Genomic DNA, 19,060 nt, shown 5'->3' on the forward strand with positions numbered 1-19,060 from the left:
CTCTCAAAACAGGAAGGCGAGTTTGACTTCATCAAGCTCGCGGCTCACGTTTGCACAGCGGTCAAACATTCAGTGCTCTTCCCTCCCACTGTCTCGAGCAGTGCCGGGGTCACAGCCATCCCTGCAGATCCCACACATGGAGCCGCCCGCGGGGAGGGACACCCTTGAGAGGCTGTTCTGGCAGGCTCCCCCCACAACTGCCATACGCTCAGGGCCTGCACAGCAAGAACAGTATTTATTTGTCCCCCACAACCTTATATCCATCCCCTTAAACTTGACCTCCAATCAGTGTGTACTGGATCTTGAATGAGCAAAAAAATTCATGGGAATTATGGTGTTATCACTGGAAGTCCAAGTTCTCTGACATCGGGTCCAGAAGAGGCTTTGGGGGATATCTGTGAATCTCCCCAAACCCTCAGCAAATATGTGTGCAGAGTCACACAGATGTATTTATGCATATATATATATAAATCATTCTTGTACAATGTAAGCTTTTGCTGCTCACATGTAGTCCCTGTGAAATTCCCATGGGGAACATCTCTTGTAATCAGGGAAATGCAAATCAAAACCACAATGAGACACCACCTTACACCAGTGAGAATGGCACATGTTAAAAAAAAAAAAACAAAAAAACTACCAACAACAAATATTCCCACTGCTGGTGGGAATGCAAACTGGCCCAACGTCTATGGAAAGCTGTGTGGAGGCTCCTCAAACTGCTAAAAATGGAGCTTCCATATGACCCAGCAATTCCAGTCCTAGGGATCCACCCGAAGGACACAAAAACATTTATTCAAAAGGACACCTGCAGCCCTGTGTTTATTGCTGCACTTTTTACAGTAGGTGAGCTATGGAAACAACCCAAATGCCGAAAGTAGATGAGTGGGTCAGATGTATATTTTCTTTTTTATTATTATTATTATTTATTTATTCGTACAGAACTGGGGTACAGGCCAGAGATGCGGAGGGTGAGAGGATTCACCAGAGACAGAGTGGGGAGCAGAACAGGCAGATCCACGAAGTCCACTGCTGAGGGGAGCAGCGGGCGGGCCAGGAGAGGTCTGCCGCGCCATGTGGTCACCTCCGGGGCAGGCGGGGATCGAACTCATGCGGAAGCGGCTTCAGCTTCTCAGTGCTGTGCTTTAACCCACTGCACCACCAGGGAAGGCCCAGATGTATATTTTCTAATGAAGACAGTATCTTTATTTTTCTTCAGATTTTCACAAAGGTCCGTGGCGCAAATAAAATGAATAATTGCTGTTTTAAAAAATCAGCTAGTTGGCCCTCCCTGGTGGCGCAGCGGGTTACAGCACAGCACTGAGAAGCTAAAGCCACTTCCGCATGAGTTCGATCCCCGCCTGCCCCGGAGGTGACCACAGGGCGCGGCAGACCTCTCCTGACCCGCCCGCTGCTCCCCTCAGCAGTGGACTTCGTCGATCTGCCTGTTCTGCTCCCCACTCTGTCTCTGGTGAAGCCTCTCACCGCCCCTGAGCCTCTGACACGTACCCCAGTTCTGTATGCACAAATAAATAAATCTTTAAAAAAAAATCAGCTAGTCACAAAATAGCTTCAGACTTTACTTATTATTCCTTTTGTTTATTTGTTTGCATAGAAGAAGTGAGGTGTAGGCCAGGTTGAAAGAATTCACCAGAGACAGGAAGCAAAACAGGTGGATTTACTGAAATACACTGCTGATGAAGACCGCAGACAAGATAGGAGAGGTCTGCTTTGACATGTGGGTCAAATCCCTGGCTGAGGGTCGGGCTCAGACAATTGAGGTGATAACACTGAGACTTCATCTGGAGACCTCCAGGGAGGCCCTTGCTTCTCATTGGTCATAAAGGATAGAAATCCTCAGAAAGTTTAGTCTAACCAAACTGTCACTTAGCGGATATTGACATTTCCTGCCTGAACTAGCAATCGATTCGACTTAGAACTCACAACTACTGAGGCTGGAACTTGGCCTTCATTGGCTACTTAACAACACAGTTGGTCAGAATATTCAAAAGGAAATCAGAATATTCAAAAGAAAGAGATTTTTGTCATGAAAACAAGATACGCAGAACACCCTGGTATCGTTGCGACAGGAAACACGGATTCATCAAAGAGGTAGTAAACAGTACTTCCTCGGATGAAGCAGAAAGGCCCAAAGACAGGCTTCCAAATCGGAATTCCTTAATTCTTTATTGGCCATATTTTGTGGACCGCGTACGACATCGATACCTCTGCTATCCTGCCAATTAAATTATTTAGAAGCAAATGATGAGATGGTCACCCTTGTACTTTTTGAACATATCTCCTTAATTATACGATCATTCTAAATATTTACAATGTGTTCTTTCAAATATTTGTAGATGTAATAGAAAGCATGTCTTGTGGCATTCTAGGCCTTACTGAATTGACATTAGATATTCCCATGTTTATATACATGCATATGGTTAATGACTCATGTTACCTATTAAAGTTTCCTGTTTCCTGATTCAAAAGATATTTAAAGGCTGAAGGACTGAAATGTTTATTTTTGACCTCGGGATGTTACTGCTTCATTTAGTAACACCCAAACAGGCTAAAGACTTATTTTTACACCATCAAACCCACTTTTACCTGCATTGTGAAACTACAGTTTGGTCAGCTGAGGTCAAGTCAGACACATAGTGTGGCTGGCCCCATGGTCTGTGAACTCTGTCCCAGGGCAGAGAGGCGAATTTCTACAGCAGCTTAGGGCCGGGATTAACTTGGATCACCTAGTCCTCTGCTTTTAATGAAATTCTCCCCCTTGTATTTTCATGTTTGGAAGAGAGTCCAAAGTTATCTCATGCTAATTTAGTCAGGCAGTGCCCTCCGGGGATGTCACAGGCTTCCCTGACCTCTCCAGAGAGAGATTCAGTGAAGGGATGAGGAGAATTAAACATTCCTGAGAAATTGTAAAGCAGCAACCCCCAGAGAATTTGCAGAGAAACTCACTCCAGACTCGGCTGCCAGATACTCAAGCCACCTTTTCAGCGCTTGCTTGACATCTCTCTCAGTCCCATCTGGCTTGACTCGGAGGTCAGTCTGGGGACTGGGAGAGGTCTAGCAACTGCCTGAGGACTGGCTGCGTGCTGTGGTTTGCTGTGGTCTGACGTTGTTCAAAACGGTAGGCAGGCACCGCGTGGAAATAGTGCTGCTTGTTGCTGCAGAGGCTCGGTTTTTTCACCCACCGTGGAAATGAACTTGATTTCCCACAGAATGAGTTCCCTGAGTTTTGGATCCTGAAATGTAAGGGTGGTGGTTGTTTTTATTACATAGGACCTCTGCGACTAATTATTTAGTAATTATATTAGCTGTTTCACAAAGGATGTTTTCTCTTGTGCATGTAATGAAATTTGGGGCGGGAGTAGGGGGTAGAAGATATGTTTCCGCTTTTAAAGTTATGTTCTCTCTGTGGTTTACATTTCCTATATGAAGAATTTCCAAAAAGTAGGAAAACAAGCGTCTTCTTCCGTGTAGTATCTGTATTGTACATAAACGCAGGAGCTACTTTGAGGAGTTTGTCCGTTTTGTTTTCCTGTGAATTGAATCAAGTTCAGAGGGGCCCTGTAGTGATGGTGTGAGGCAGTTTAGAGATTTACACTCTAGCCAGAATCCTCAAAAACTATTGGGGTATGCCCTGAGGCCAGGCTGCTAAGCAGACAGACCTCACTGTGCCAGATCTGACCCTGTCACATGCTCTGTTTAGTCCAGACCCTGCTTTAAATTGTTTTTAAGTGAACAGTTAAAACTTGAGACTTTTTTCAATGAAACCATCAATTTTTAGCCTTTTGGCTGCACAGCTTCTCTCTGTAGCTAGAAGATTTGGGGAGATCGGGTCACATCCCAGCCTGGGAATGGTCCGTCGAGTGACATTCTCGTTAGCTTGCCTAAAGGGGGTGTGTACCCTAAAGGCCGCTGGGGGTGAACCCAGTGGGGGGACCAAGGGCCTCCTGTAGCTGTGTCCCCCACCTGGACTCCTTAAATGGTGCCAAGTGACGACAAAAGAAAGAAAGTAAAGTACTTCGTCCACAGGAAAAGAATTCCTGGTTTTTGTGTAAAAACAGACATAAATATCACGCCTGCTTCTTGATTGGCTACACCATGACTCTTGCGACACTTCATGCCGTCCCTGGGGGATCTAGGCAGAGGGTTGGCCTGAAGACGGGAGGTGGCGGTCCCTAGTCCGGCCTGTGTCCAGGCAGCTCAAACATCTCGTGGACCCCAGAGTTCTGGAGAAGACCCACATGAGCCCGTCACGTGGCAGAATGTCAGTGATCTTTGCCGCAATTCCTAGTGAGCTGTTCCTCTTACATTTCCTAGCTTCTCTGTCAAAAAAATAATAATAATAACTTGCTGTGCATCGAAGATATTGGGGCACAAAGAGGAGGCACAGAGAGCTCTATGCCTGCGGACGTGGCAAGTTGGAAGGAACTTTCCAAAGGTATTCTTTGCAAAAAAGGGTTGGGTTGGGGCCTTGAGGGGAGAGGGGGAGCCTGACGCTAAAGAGCCTGGAGAACTCTCTTCCAGGTAACATGCGTGAAGGGGCACCCCTGGATTCAGAGCGTGGCTTCTGCAAGTGAACGGGCTGCATTTTATCAACAGGTTAACCCCAAGAAGGCAGGGCAGAGACACTGCTGTATCTGAAAGCGACGTTCAGTACGTGACTGCTAGGAGGCTGTATGTAAGCAAGCGGTGGGGAGAATCCCTTCGTGAGGCTAAGAATCATCCCAACAATCCTGCTGCCGTTGCATCTCCTAGTTTTCATAAAACACAGCCCGCCGGTGCGGACAGGTCGACCAGTCAGAGGACAGCGGCAGGCGGTCTCCCAAGGACGTTTCAGAGGACCCGGCCCGGGGGGGGGGGGGGTTCAGAATCTTCCGTTTCAGTGGACAGGCTAGAAAACAGGGGTGGGACAGGTTCCTGAGCTGCGCCTCGACATGCCTGCCAAGGCTGCCTCACTTCTGCGTTCGCCTACCTCCGTGTACCCAAGGAGTTAAAGGTCTGCGAGCCTTCACCCACCATCAGGGAGTGTCTTGGGCACGGGGGAGCATCTGGCATGGGATGTGTTTTCCTGGAGCTGCTTATCAAAGCTGAGCTTCTGCCGTTTCATTTTAGGCGGGTGGATTGGGTGGAAACTGGCACCGCGATCAGGAAATCTGCCTTCTGTTCCTCATTCTGCCGCCGAGTGACCTGCTCGCGGGTCATCCCCCCAGCGTGTCTCAGTTTCCCCGTCTGCACAGCGAAACCACGAAATGAATGCCCTTCGCAAGAAACACTGCGGAAATCCTGGTGATCACTGTCATCGAAACTCTGACCGAGGCGTTTTCCTGGGGGGTTCCCTGGGGGCGGGGGGTGCGCCCAGCCTCGGTCCCTTCTTGGATTCCCTCTTGTCTGCTACCTTTTTATCTGTTTGGAGGGTTTTTCAGATCGCAGCCTCCTGCTGCCCCATGATGGGGGTGTTCCCACCTAACCTGCAGGTTAACATTATCTCCCGCTCTAGGAAGAACTGTGGAGGCGGGAGCTCTTTGTGCCAAAATAAATAACAAAGTTTGGAAACACTTAGACCAAGATAATTAGGGAAATGATGTTAAATAAAAGATGGCATTAGACTTCTTATTGTGCTTCAGTTCAAGTCCAGTTCCAAAAAGCACAATCTCTGGTTAACTGATCTGTTTAAAAAGCTTTGGCTTCTTGATAGACTTTAATTGCATTCGTTGTAATCTTCCGATCGCCCGTCAGCCTGGGTCCTCCTTTATGGGATTTTCTCTTTCATTGAGAAATCGTGTAGCAGAGACTCTCACGACCATGCACTGTTTAGGAACACTATCGAACAGTAGCAACAGCAGCTGATGCTTCGGGAAAAAAGACTTAAAGCTCCTCTGAACTATCCTCCTGTATTATGAAAACTTATTTTCCTGCCACAAGAGAGACAGTCCCCTCCAGCCCCGCATAGATGGCAAATGTAAATTTGTCAAATTTAAATTTAAATTCATGTAAATTTAAATTTAGGTAAAGTTCCAGGATTTTTAATCCTCTCTCAAAACTTGACGACAACTCACCTATCTGGGGCGAGGAGTCAGAAATTCCTAAGCACGGAAATGTTGAAACCCCAGATTCTGTTGTAAAACACATTTTTAAAGAGAAGTGGTGCTCTGGAAAACACTGTGTTTTTATATGAAGTCTGATAAGTGTCCACGGAATTATCACATCCTATCAGGGTGATCGTTATGGAACACTGATCTCCTAGGCATTAACTCGGGAATTTTCTCCAATAATATTATCATTTGTAATAGCAATAACAGAGACTCGCAAAGTGCTTTCAGTAGATTATCTCACAGGAGACCTAAAACCCTGAACCTGGGTAAGAAAATCACGGTCACGTAGGTCACGTGGCAGAGGTGACAAGCCCGGAGCCTTAGGACCGCCATCCAAGGTTTTCCTCCCCATGTAGCATGAGGCTGCCACTGTGGCAGCCTGTCTTCCCATAAAAACACTCATCTGGGAAGACAAATAAACACAGAAGGCTTCATCTCTCGCCTCTGCGATCTCTGAGCTCTCGCACCCCGCGTCCAGGGCTTCTGTCCTGAGTAACTGTGTCGTATTCAGGCTCACACCTCCGGCCCAGCTTTAAGTAATTGTCTCTCACCACATATAAAATTTGCGCCAGTGATCACAGAAAGGATTCCCAAGCTGGGAACAAGATTTTTTTTTTAAATCACTTTTTTCCTACCCACACTTTTTTCTGTCACCCTCGCCCCCAGAAGCACTCCCAGAAAGGAGTTGATCAGAGGAGAAGCAGACAGTGCTGTGCTTCCCGGCTGTTGTGAGGACCCCAGGCTGGCAGGGGGTGCTGTTTCCTCCAAGCAAGCAGGAGTGTGCTCCCCACACGCCCCCATTCAGTCTGAAGAGCCATTAATCTGTCTTTCTCCTTCTGCTGCGTGGTTCTAGCAGTTTGGAACTGGCCTAACACATCTGGAGACCAAAGTGAGGCATGCGTGCTGAGGGGCTGAGGGCTGGGCCCCGTTGCGCGGGAGCGTGCGTCCTCCGCCATGATGCCTGGGAGGGCCCTGGTTCCCCGGGCCCAAGTCACTTTGGGGCAGTATTGAATGTCTCATCCCTGTCTGTCCTGAGTCAGTCACACTCAAGCCATGTATGTGGAAGAAAAAAAGACAGGCAGAAGCAATTGTGTTCCTGTGGTCTCAGCCAAGTGCGTTCGTTCTCTCTTTGATGTCTGCAGACGCGTGATCTGGAGGCTCAGCCTGTTGAGGGCAGGGCGCCAGGACTGGAGAAGTGAGCTCCTGGCAGCACCTGGTCTAGTCATGGCAAACTCTGGAGTTTGGTCTCCATGCCCTGGGAGAGGTGGGTTACCACACATTTCTCCTAAAGACTTGATTCATGAATATTTCAGCCACTTCCTCAGTCCGCTCACCGGGCGCCCTACTGAATTCGTTTTTCCAGTTTTGCCTGAAGAGGGTTCAGTGTAAGCACACAGTGGAGCTGGCTTGGTGGGAAGGACTCCTCAGGTCACTGTCATGCCTGCAAATGACCCATCCTAAAATCAACCCAAAGGCCCCGCCAGCATGTCACCTACCTGTGTTTCCCTTCCTAGGATTTTAGAATAAATTTAGTAGAAATGGGAACTGAAGATGGCTCTGCATTGAGCAGACAGCGTGATCATCACCCTGGTTCATTTTCAACCTCAGTTCGTCAGTAACCCTGTCTCCACTTGCATCAGAACTTTAAAATTACCTGCTTCTTAAATTAATTAATGATTATTGGAACAAATGTTCAATGGCCGTTCTTTAAATCCATAATGTTGGTTTTAAACAAAAGCAAATCCTCACCTTTTAAATCAGATCCAGCGTTGTAAACCAACATCACTTCAATTGAAAAAAAAAAATTTAACCCACGTTATCTAGCGTCTCACAATGAAAAGAAAATTTGAGGGGAAAGCATTTGAAATTCAGCTGTGAATGTTACCCTTTGAGGTCTGCTCTTCCCGGGTGCGACGCAACAAACCCTCTCTTCCCTTTAGAAGGAACAGGGAGGTGAGTGTCGAGGCGCGCAGTCCCTGCAAGACCCTCAGCCTTCCTTTGAGGTGCGTTCTCCTGGGAAGGCTCATATCACCTATCTTCCGTAAACACCCCCTCAAAGCTCACCCATTCTCTCTTCTCTGACTCTGTCTGTCTCTCTCTCTGCAAGTTGGAGGCCAAAAGAATGAAGCTCAGATTCTCTCCGGGCCAAGAGTTGTGTCACCAGGCCTTTGTGATCAATAAGAACATTGTGGTGGTTATTTCATAGCTGATTAACTTCTATGTCTACAAGCCAACACTTGACTTGAAAGGCTGGTCTGGTTTCTCGCCGTGCGAGCGCGGCCTTTACTAGCCTGGCCCTGGCACCGAGCTCTGGGACCGCTCTGTCCTGACCGCAGCCCGGGTCTAGCCCTGCAGTTTCGTCGTGAGTAACCTGTCCGCCCGGCCAGTGCGCCTGTGAGGAGGCGTCTTGGGGGGCACTTCCACCCTGGCACCACGATAAGTCAGGGAGGGCGAGAACAGGATTGAAAGCGACATCAGATACCTGGTGGTGGACTCTTGAACTCAGAAGAGGCAGAAAATGCGGTGGCTTTGTTTTTCTTAATAACTGGGATAAATGCAAACAATTACAGGCAATTGAGCATTTAATGATGAGATGCTGCAGACCGGCCTAACTTAATAAAAAGTGCCCATATGTTTCTCAGTTCATTGTTGAAACACACTGTGTTTCTTGGCATTTCTGTAATTGGTTTATATGGGATTGCATTTTAATTCATGTCAGGATCTCAGCGCTTCCTCTTGAGTTTTTATGTCCCCCTCTCCAACTTTCTGTTTCATTTTTAAGGAAATGGAATCCTTGTGTCTTATGGTTGAAGGATAGTTTTTTGTATGTCCTACATTGCTTCTAATTTCACCAAGGATGTGGTGGGGAGAAAAAAAAAAAAAACCATTGTGTACTTGGGAAAAAAATTGGCAGAAAAACACAGTATGTTAAAGACTCTTGGTTTTCATTGCGAGTGAGATTTCCCAACTGGAGCTTCTCTGTTTTATTTTGCCTCTGGCTAACATCTAAAGATCGGTAATAAAGCTCTATGCAAATACTTTCATGTATTAAAAGAACAATATTTTGACACTCATTGACACAAGCAAAAAAATACAACACTAAATTAGTGTTCAGGAAAACAATGAAGACATTGTTCATTCATACGAAGTGAATGTGAAAAATGTTGTGTTATATTACCAGAAAAGGTTGCTCCTCGGTTCCCGACCTTTAGTTCTTGCTAGATGACATTACTTCTGGAATTGTGTAGTAAGAGACAGTTGTTGATTGTTAATAATGAATCTTGAGCAGTTACTGATGCTGGTCCAGGTTACTGAAAATTTTACTGCCTGAAAATTAAATGTTGGTTTTCTGGAATCTGCTCAGTAGAGCTAAGCATCGCTACAGATTTTTTGTATCTTTTGACATTTCAAGGATTTTCAAATACTTGATAAGTTAAATATTTTGAAAATGTTAATTTAATTTATCAAAAGCCTGTTTTCTAGGTTTCATCTAGAGTCATAAGGGGGTTTTTGTTTAATTTTCGGTAGGTGGAGTGGCCCTTGTTGGAAAGGAGTTGTCTGTAAGTTGTTTTTTTTATCTATAGTGGAATTCCTTTCCCTCCTGTGTCACTAAACTCGAATATTACTGTTATCATAGATGTTTTCTTAAATTCAGCTGGCTTCCTTTTCCTTTTCTTTCTGTCTAGCACATCACAGAGTAGGCCTCTAGAAAATAAATATGGTAACAGAAACTTTGGATAAGACTAAGAGCAATTTGAGCTCCCCGAGTTTGCGTGCTGTCGGTGTGGGGTATTTTTATATGAGGCAACCAAACATTAAAGGCAGAGTAGTCAACTCTAATTCAGGTCAAGCATATTTCTAAGAATACTGAACAGAAGAGTGACTTTTACATTGAAATCCTGATTTTGGTCAATGACAACATTGTGTGAAAACACATTTGAAATGAGTATAAGTGAATGTTTTGAATGGGACACGAATTCCCAGCTATAAAGATGGTGCGTGTATCCCCTAAAGAATGAGCCACTGTCAGGGCTCAGTGGGGCTAAAAAATACACTGATATGGGCCCGTCGGGCTTACGTGAGTGAACTCCTCCTTCGTGTTTTCATGCCTCCTGTCCTGACAGCATCACCCCATTGCTCTCCTACTGCTTGTGTCACTGACTGGCCTGTGGTGCTCTGCCGTGTGGGTATGAAGGCCCAAATGGGGCCTTCTGTGCTGTGCCACAGGCCTCTCCAAATTGAATGCACACCTTGCCTCTGACTCGGCGCCACACACTGATAGACTGAGCAAAGTTCTGGAAGCCTCGGTCTCCGACTTTCTTTATCTAAGCTTGTTGACACAATGAGAAGAAAACAACTAAAAGGGATTCAAGTAAAGAGGGGTTTACGGTAAGGAGTGTTGGGATACTTCACTGCAGCTGGGACAACTGCCAGTGAAACCTGCTACCCGGCGTATCTGTGCATCTCTCCTGCCCCGATCCCGCAGTCTCTCTCCTGTGCCTCTGCCTAAACAGACCTCGGCGCTCCTCGCTGCAGGGCCACTTCCCGCAGCCTTCCCTGGTGTCTGCAGAGCCAGCTGACCCCGTGTGACACTCGCTGCGCTCCAGTGCTGGTGCTGGCCTACGTGGTCTCTGGGGCTCTCGCTACAGACTTTTTTGGGACGCTGATCGGCCCAGGGTATGTAAGGTCTCCATCCGCGGGAAGGGAGTTGGAAGGAAAGGAAGCACAGGACCGGCCACCTGGCTTAAACATAGCTGCGTCAATTCACCTTCCGCAGTGCTGTGGGTAAGGGAAGTCTTGTTGAGGAGGAAGTTTAGAAAGCTTCCCTGTCTGGTGCCTCCTGGATACCCCCTGGAGTCTGAGCCTCAGAAGTTTCCTTAAATCAAATGTGGGGCTTTTAAAACCCTTTTCCTCTATAAATGTTGAAAATCCATGAGCCGGATGCAGCATCTGCCTGATTTGTCCCTACCTGGCCGGCTTTCAGCCTCCAGCACAGTGCTTGGCTACTCCCAAGCATTTCATCAATAATTAATGACTGGCTGGTCAGATCCTGGGCTCCCCACAGAAGTCGGTGCAGCTCTTCCCAGCAACCACGCGTAACACGGTCTCTACAGAAGACACATCCCCATGCATGTGTTCTAGGGAAGTACATACATTCGCTCTGATTTCAGTTGTTTGGTCCTTAAAATGAAATGAATTGAATGAGAAGGTCTCTGAGGCCCCGTCCAGCTATAAAACTCTGTGGGTCTGACTAATAGCTTGAGGACTAAATTTGCTCCACCCTTTCAACTTCTGCTCCCTGTGCCACGTACGGATCCTGCATTTGTTCATGGGGATAAACGAGCTCCTCCCAGGCACCAGTAGCCTCTCTCAAGTTCCATCAACATCATTGTCATCGTCCTCATCGTCGTCAAGCTCACTAATAGTCCTTGAGTTCTTCCTGTATCCCAGGCGCTGTTCCAGGCATTTGACATCCACTACCTAATGTAATCCTAAAAACAACCCTATGTGCTAGGTATCCTTAACGCCCTGATTTTTCTGAGGCCCTGGGAGATTAAGGAACTTGCCAGAAGTTACCCAGCTAGGGTTTAAACCTAGGTGGTCCGATTCCTGCTCTGAGCATCAACCCCCATAAGCAGCAGTTCCCAGGGTAGCCTCCAAACCAGCAGCACTAGCTGCACCCTGAAACTTGCTAGAAGTGTAAATGTTCAGGCCCCAGCCCAAGTAGACCAAATCAGAAACCCTGGGGCTGAAGGAAGCCGGGAATCTATTTTAGCCTTCTGGGTGATTCCTCTGCATTCTGAAATTTGAGAGCTCCTGACTGCCCTCCTCAGCACTTCATTTCAACGGCTTTCTAGGCATTTACTCCCCAGGTATTGCAGTTAGGGAAGGGCAGGCATAGTGTGACTGCCCGTTGGTGCATGAAGAAAGTAACCATTTAGATGGCCAATGACCATAAATTTGGAGTTAAGCTGTACTACTTTTCAAGCTCCTGATGGAATCACTACAAGAAAAGTCAGACACTGGAGACTACTACAGAGAAGGAAGTAATTCCTCCAGCTGTGCTACAGAGATCAGGACACTCCATCGTGCGGCCCCGACAGACACTTTGAGCAGGTTAAATGAACAGGATTGTCATCACACAGTAGGTCAAATGTGTCCTGACACAAGACTGACGGAGGTCTTCATGGTGCTGGCTGAGCACCGCAACTGTAAAGAGTCTGACTTGAGATGTGCTATAAGTACAGCATGCAGGCTCAACCAGGAAGACTTAGTCCATCGAAAAATTATGTAAAACACCTTGAAGATCATCCATATTGAAATGCTGACTGACTGAATATATACCGGGTTCAATAAAATACATTCACATGACCAGCTCCCCTTTTACTTTTTTAATTCAAAGATTTTAAGTTGCATGTGGGCCTTGCATCCCGTTTGTGTTGGGCAGGCCTGTTTCAGACTAGGCAGGTAAAGTCTCTCCACAGCTATCTTCACGCAAGTCTGTGATGTGAGTACAGTTTCCATTTATTGGTGATGACAATTGTCAGCAGTGGAACTGAGAACCTCAGGCCATAGGCTGAGGCTAATGCCTGTTATTCAAGGGAATCCAGAACCAGTACAAAAGCCGGATTCCAGGGGGCAGAGTCAGATCAAGAGGCAGGACCAAGTGGTCAGGTCGGGTTTGAAGGGTAAGGTCACAGAAAAGTCAGAGTTGCCTTCCCAAGAGCATGTCCAGGCAGCCCGGTCGGGAGCCACAAGCAGGGACGTGGACGATCAGTTGCTCCTGAGTGTAAGGAAGTTCCTGCTGGGTACCTGAGTCTCAGCGTGCTTCCTGCTGAGCCAGGAACTTGTTCTCAAATGGCTTCCCTGGGTGTGCGAGTAGGAGCAGGTCACTGGAAACACCTGGCCGAGGTAGGTGTCTGGGCGCGCTCCAGGAAACCACCACTTCAAGGAAGTGTGTTGTGACAGTAACTACAATCGGGCCAAGTTAGAGCTTTCATTAAATTATAGTGACCTGAGAGCGAGTTTCCATATTCCAGGTGTTAGTCTGTGGGTTCTGGTTGCACTCATATAAATCTATCACTGCTTAGTGTTAAGGGCAGGCGGAACTTTTTGTAGAAATTGCAAGCAGAAGCCATAATGTCTACATGAAAGGCCAATAGCATAACTTCATAACAATATGGAAAAGGTCACTGATCCTAGATGCAGCCCAGGGGAGCCCTTTGGGTTGGACATTTTCTAGAGTTGGCTGCAACAAACCCACCCAAACTACCTGCCCTTTTCTCAGTGACTTTGCCACATTTCCCATAAAGGGGGGGAACATCTACTTTGTTTGAATGGGACCAGTGCTGTAACCAGTATGTGGAGGAAACTATACCTCATCACCTCACGGCCAGGGTCCTATAGACTTTGTAGTTTCTGTCCTGCAGAACAGCTTGAATTAGACTCGTGAATGATGAAAGCTGTGAGGTAGGTCTGGAGGGCATTGTGGAGAACTGACCCTGACCTGTGAGGGACAGCCTCTGGACCCGACAGCCCTGCTCAGGTCACCCCAGCTGATCCCAGTACCCCCACCCCCAGCTCTCCTGAAGTTCTAACTCACAGAATCTTGAGCAATAAATAAAAAGTCTCAACCACAAAGTATCAGGATGGCTCATTAAGTGACATTAGACAACTGGAGCATCCTTTATTCAGAGATGCATTTTTCTTTAACGTTCTTTTCTACATTATATAAAAGATCCTGTAACTTTAGGACACATATAATTGCTAAAAACTATTCTTTATGGACTCTTTTAGGATATATTACGCTCAGCATACAGGCCGTAGATTTACTAAAGTTAATTTTCTGTGCAAAAATCTCCACATGATACAGAAATGGGGAATAAATAACCATTCTGTATGCACTAAGGGAGGAAAATGCTGAAAGAAAAAACAACTTTACTATCCATGGCATAGTGTCCTGTGTGAGGAGCAGCACAGATTGGGGTCAATTGCTAAAACATGGGGGCAACCCTTCCCTGGGCATAGGGCATTATGAGGTTGGCAAGTGGGTTTGGGAAGTTTAAATTGAAGCTGCAGGCTGCTCTTCATGCACCTTCCTACTCTTACACATACAGTTCTTCAGCAAACATCTAGACTTGTCCAAATAGTAGTAACATTTGCTACTCCCTCCATAACAGATGTAGGAGTGAGGAGACATGTCTTTGTTCAGTTTTCTAGGAGCTAAAGGTGGTCAGATCACAGTCCAAGGGCCCAGTGTCTCTTCTGGTAAATAATGTTTTATAGGAACACAGTCCTAGGCACCTGGTTCAGTGCTGCTTTAGTGCCACAACAGAGTCAACTAGCTGTGACAGACACCATCTGACTCACAAGCCTGAAATATATGCTACCTGGCACTTTAAGGGCAAGGGTTGCTGACCCTGGTTTTAAGAAAAACTAAAGAAGTTAAGCTGGGAGTGATGGGGAAAGACACGAAGAGTAAGAGAAAGTCATTCAAGGGATTGATGGAAGCCACATTAACAACATTTTAAATAAATATTACTCAAACATAGGTGAACAGGCAAGAGGGAATCACATAAAATAATAAAAAAAGAACAAACATAAAAATGATTAGACTATCAAAAATATTGAAAAAGAAAAAAAGAAAAGAGATACAACACATGCATAATTGGTGCAACTGAAAAAGAAATGGAACAGAGACCAATGGAAGAAATACACAACTTGAATTTACACATTGAGAAAACAGAAATACTGATTCATAATGATTAAACCAACGCTAGGAACTAGGGCTCATATTGTTTCCATGGATGAGAAAAACAAGCTTACAGCCTTGGATTTGTAGATCCTTCTACTCTTTCAGTGTTTATGGGATTGACATAGAACCACACATGAACAGCTAAAATCAAGAGCAAGTGTTACATAGTTTGCTAAAGTGTGTTCTGTTCTTGTTGGTGTTTCATAGGACTATATTAACTAATGGGTTTTCCTCTTGTTCAGCAACGTTATCTCTTCAAAGGACCCTCATGCCCAGGAATCCTCACAGCATAGTGCTTTTGTCCACAAAGAAAATGTACCCATTCAGAAGTTGTCAAGGCCAGCTTCTGGTTTTATGCTAGATGATTTTCTTGACATGGTTTTATTTGTCACTCTGTACTGTTTCCCAGTTGCATCAATGAACATGGCTAGAGTCTCATTTCTGTTCTGTAGAACACACAGCCGGTCCGTGCTGACCTTTGACTTGCCTACGTAGGTCCACAAAGCATAACAGGTCAGAACTAGTGTAGAACTTCAAATCCTAACCCCAAGCGTAAACATCAGTCTGTCATCATGAAAACAGCCACTGAACAAAGCTTAAAGACAAAATGGATGTGAGTGGATCCAGACTTGGCAGCCTTCATTGGGAATTTTCATTTCCATTCGTTCAAATTCCTCTGAATTTTATTGGAATTGTTTCATAGACTTCTTCCCCTGGGATATATAAATTGAGATATAGATAATACCGTTCTATTTTAAGATGGCTTTTCTGACAGTAATGCATAAGGCACAAAAGCACAGGGCTGAAAAGGCAGCCATCAAATGCAAGGAGTTAAACATAACCTTGATTAACAAATCTTGTTATTCATGGATGACAGCTCGGTTAATAAGTGTTTGCGGCTTGGATGCTGAACTGGAGGTTAATGGCGAGGTGGAAGGCATTGTAGAATCCTGATTTTTAAGACAAACACACATCACACCCCAAAAGGCATGCGTGGAGTCAGGTGTAGTCAGTGGGCTGTGGTGATGTACATCGGGTGTTCTCCTTCACTGGCCCAGCTGCTGGCAGCCTGAGAGCTTCCTGGTAGGGGAAAGCCTGAGCCCCCTCCTGGCTTCAGCATTCATGGCTCAGATGGCTAGAGACCAGCTTAGGAGCAGGGAGCATTTCACTTCAAACTTCTTAACCAATGTTTTATTTTGTCTTCACTACATTAGATTAGTAGAGCAGAGCAGGTAAGGACACAGCTCCAAAAGAACCATGTCCAAATCTAAGGAGTGTTCATACCCATCCAGAATGGGCCCTCAAACAGCCACAGCATCGAGTCAGATTTCCCCTCCTGTGCCTGGAAAGCAAGATGCATGTGAGACACAATGTGAAAACCACCCCATTCACTGGCCATTAAGGGACATTTTTATGTTGAAGGATCTGAAGCCTTGGGGCATTCCTTATCGTCCTGTGGGATGGCTTAAAAAGCAGGAGATTTTCCCTTCTCACTGGTGGTCAGGTCAGGGCTCAGAGTAAATCAGTGTCCAAGGAAGAGGGTAAGTCAGTCCCAGCCTTCAAGGGCACTGAAAGAATGTGGGAACACTCGGTCTTTTTCCTCCCTCATTCCCTGGGAGACGAAGAGAGTGGATTGACGTCTACATCGCGCAACCTCACGCTGGTTTGTACAGTCAGAAGCCAAAGCCGGGTGGCGGTGTGATTGCAGGTCCTGGCCTGGCTGTGTCATGGGTCAACTGTTTAGCATGTGAACAGGAAGGTGAGGAGGGCTGAACTTTCGCCTCAGCTGCGCCCTCCATCAGAGAATAAATGGACCAAATCAGTGGGTGCAGCTGCACAAGGAGATGACCGGCCCAGGCCTCCTCACACAGGGGCCTTTGTGTCCTGGACATGATCTGGCATTAAGATGGGGTGCACTGGGCCTCAGCTGGGTGGCAAATTACTCACCCATTATCACACCAGAGCCCGAGATCATTTATCTTCTGCCCCCGAGTGTCACCTGTTCTTCATCTACGAGTCAATAACCATTAATTATGCTCAGTGGAAATTTAAACAAAGCCCTTTCCCCCTGTTAAAACCAGTAAACTATTCAGCAATAACAAATAAATCTGGAGTTGTATATCCTTTCCCTTCCCATTCCCAGACTGGAGTCTGGTATAATATGAACTTTAGAGGAAATGCCTAGAAATTGATAGGTCAAAGGTCGCAGATAGTCTGATGGAAAGAAAAGAGCAGATTCTTGGCACTCACGCGAGTGAAAGTGAGAGGCTCCTACTGGTCCCAGATTCCTGCCGGGGAACAAAACAAGCAGCGGGAACTTGTGGCCAGTGTTTAAAGCCATCCATATTAACCAGTAATCATATTTTCTCCTTTTATTTTTAGCAAACCCTTGCTTTCTTTCACATGCCTAAAAATACGCGATTTTCAAAACCCTTCTAACACAACATAGCGTTTCAAAAGAAAGAAAACGAGCTGAGCCGTCCTGAAAGACCTATTTGAAATGTTATTTTTAGAATGGAAATTTGAGTAAAACTTGCTTAAGTGTATACACTAATCCCTCAGAAAAACGTTCAAATAGAAACTCTGGCCAGAAGCATAATTTAATTTTTCCTAAAATTGTTGAAAGTATTTTGAAGAAAGCCAACCCAAGTTTGCATATGCGAGGTTTGTGCCTACAGAGACCGGGGCGGGGGGAGGTGCGGTCAGCTTCTTGGGTACAAGTGGCCAGGACACCGGCTCAGTCGGGGTGACACTGGCCGTGCTCTGTGCCACTGATTCCAGGGAGCCCAGCAGGATCACAGGGGTGTCTTCTGGCAGCCACACCTGGGGCTGTGCTCAGGCTGTGCAGGGAGAGGTCAGAGTTCCCAGATGGAGAAGAGGTGCGTTCCAGGCCAGGAACTGCCGGAGCCAGACACAGCTGGGAAGCTGGCCTCGCCGGGCCTCTGCGTGCATCCTGGTCACCTGCACCCAGTGGCATCTGGAGGGCACCGCTCTGAGGGATTAAACACTGGGTGCCTGGCTGCAGTTTGCTCCCTGTTCTCCACCCCCCCGGCAGTTCAGGGGACTGCAAAGCCTTTATACTCTATCTGCCCCAGAGACCATGGCGATCAAGAGATCATCTTGTCATTTGTGCGTTCTAGACATAGAGCCAGCTTTCCATTCATAACAGAATTGGTGGAAGGCTTGACTGCATCAACTACGATGTCTTTATGCAAAGTGAAACTGCAGCTACTCCGTTGACTTGAACGCAGCCCTTATCTGGCCCAGCCCGTTTCATCGGTTCCTTTCAGCACATGACTCACCTGGATCTTTTGCCTTGATCCTCTTGGTCACTGTGTCTCCCATCTATGTAAAGTCACACCAAGTCTCATCTTCCACAGAACAAGAGTATGACTTAACACAATCTTGTCATAGACCCAAAATCCAAAATCTTCACGAAAAATAACTTCAAGTCAAAGAAATAGCTTCAAAGATAACATTTGAAGACGGTGCCAAATTCACATGATCAAAGAGGAATTAGCATGTTTCGGTTGCACGAAGTGAAAATAAGCTGTCCCCTTGAGTTCAGAAACCTAGTTGTTACCCTATCCAATAGCAGCTAAGGAAACAGCCATCAAAATCATGTTTTTTAAATGTTGAGACAAGTCTTTCATGCACATTGAATTGGGGGCCACAATGAGTTGCCTATTAGTTTTCCTCTATATCTTACTTGGAAAAGTGGATGGAGATTATAAAACAATTTGATTTTGGGGGGAGTAGGCTTGGGTTTTTTCTTTACAAGACACTGCTGCCTGGTACCTGTTACCCTTATTAGGGTTCTTTTAAATCTGTGTCTCTTGCCTGTATACCCCAAACCCCATGCTGATGTACAGTCGAGAAACAGTAGGGCAATATACTATGGGTAAAAGCGGCCATAACTGGGGAACCGATCTGTGATGGCAGCCACCAGCTGTCCTGAAGTCCACTGTTGACCAGTCAGACATCTCATCCAACTGGAGAAATGACCTTGAGCCTTGACCTTGAAATGCTGCCTGATGAAATCCTTAACCCTGGGGCAGAGGCATCCATTGCTGCCTAGATAACTTTTTGAGAGTAATGCTATTCCCTGCTTGATTGATTTTCCACGAATGATTCTTAAATATTTGGGGTTTTAACACCACCAGATTGGTGAATTGTCAACTTAGTTGTTTAGAAATTT

The 19,060-nt window shown here is 46.1% G+C and overlaps 1 protein-coding gene across 1 annotated transcript in view; it reads left to right on the top strand.

Annotated features, from left to right (window-relative positions):
* Window positions 1-19,060, top strand: part of GMDS (GDP-mannose 4,6-dehydratase) — a 322,854-nt gene that overhangs the window by 279,428 nt on the left and 24,366 nt on the right. The gene's annotated exons all lie outside the window — the stretch shown is intronic.

This window comes from Condylura cristata, unplaced genomic scaffold (genome assembly GCF_000260355.1).
Source record: "Condylura cristata isolate star-nosed mole 26May11 unplaced genomic scaffold, ConCri1.0 scaffold00052, whole genome shotgun sequence".
Taxonomy (NCBI): Eukaryota; Metazoa; Chordata; class Mammalia; order Eulipotyphla; family Talpidae; genus Condylura; species Condylura cristata.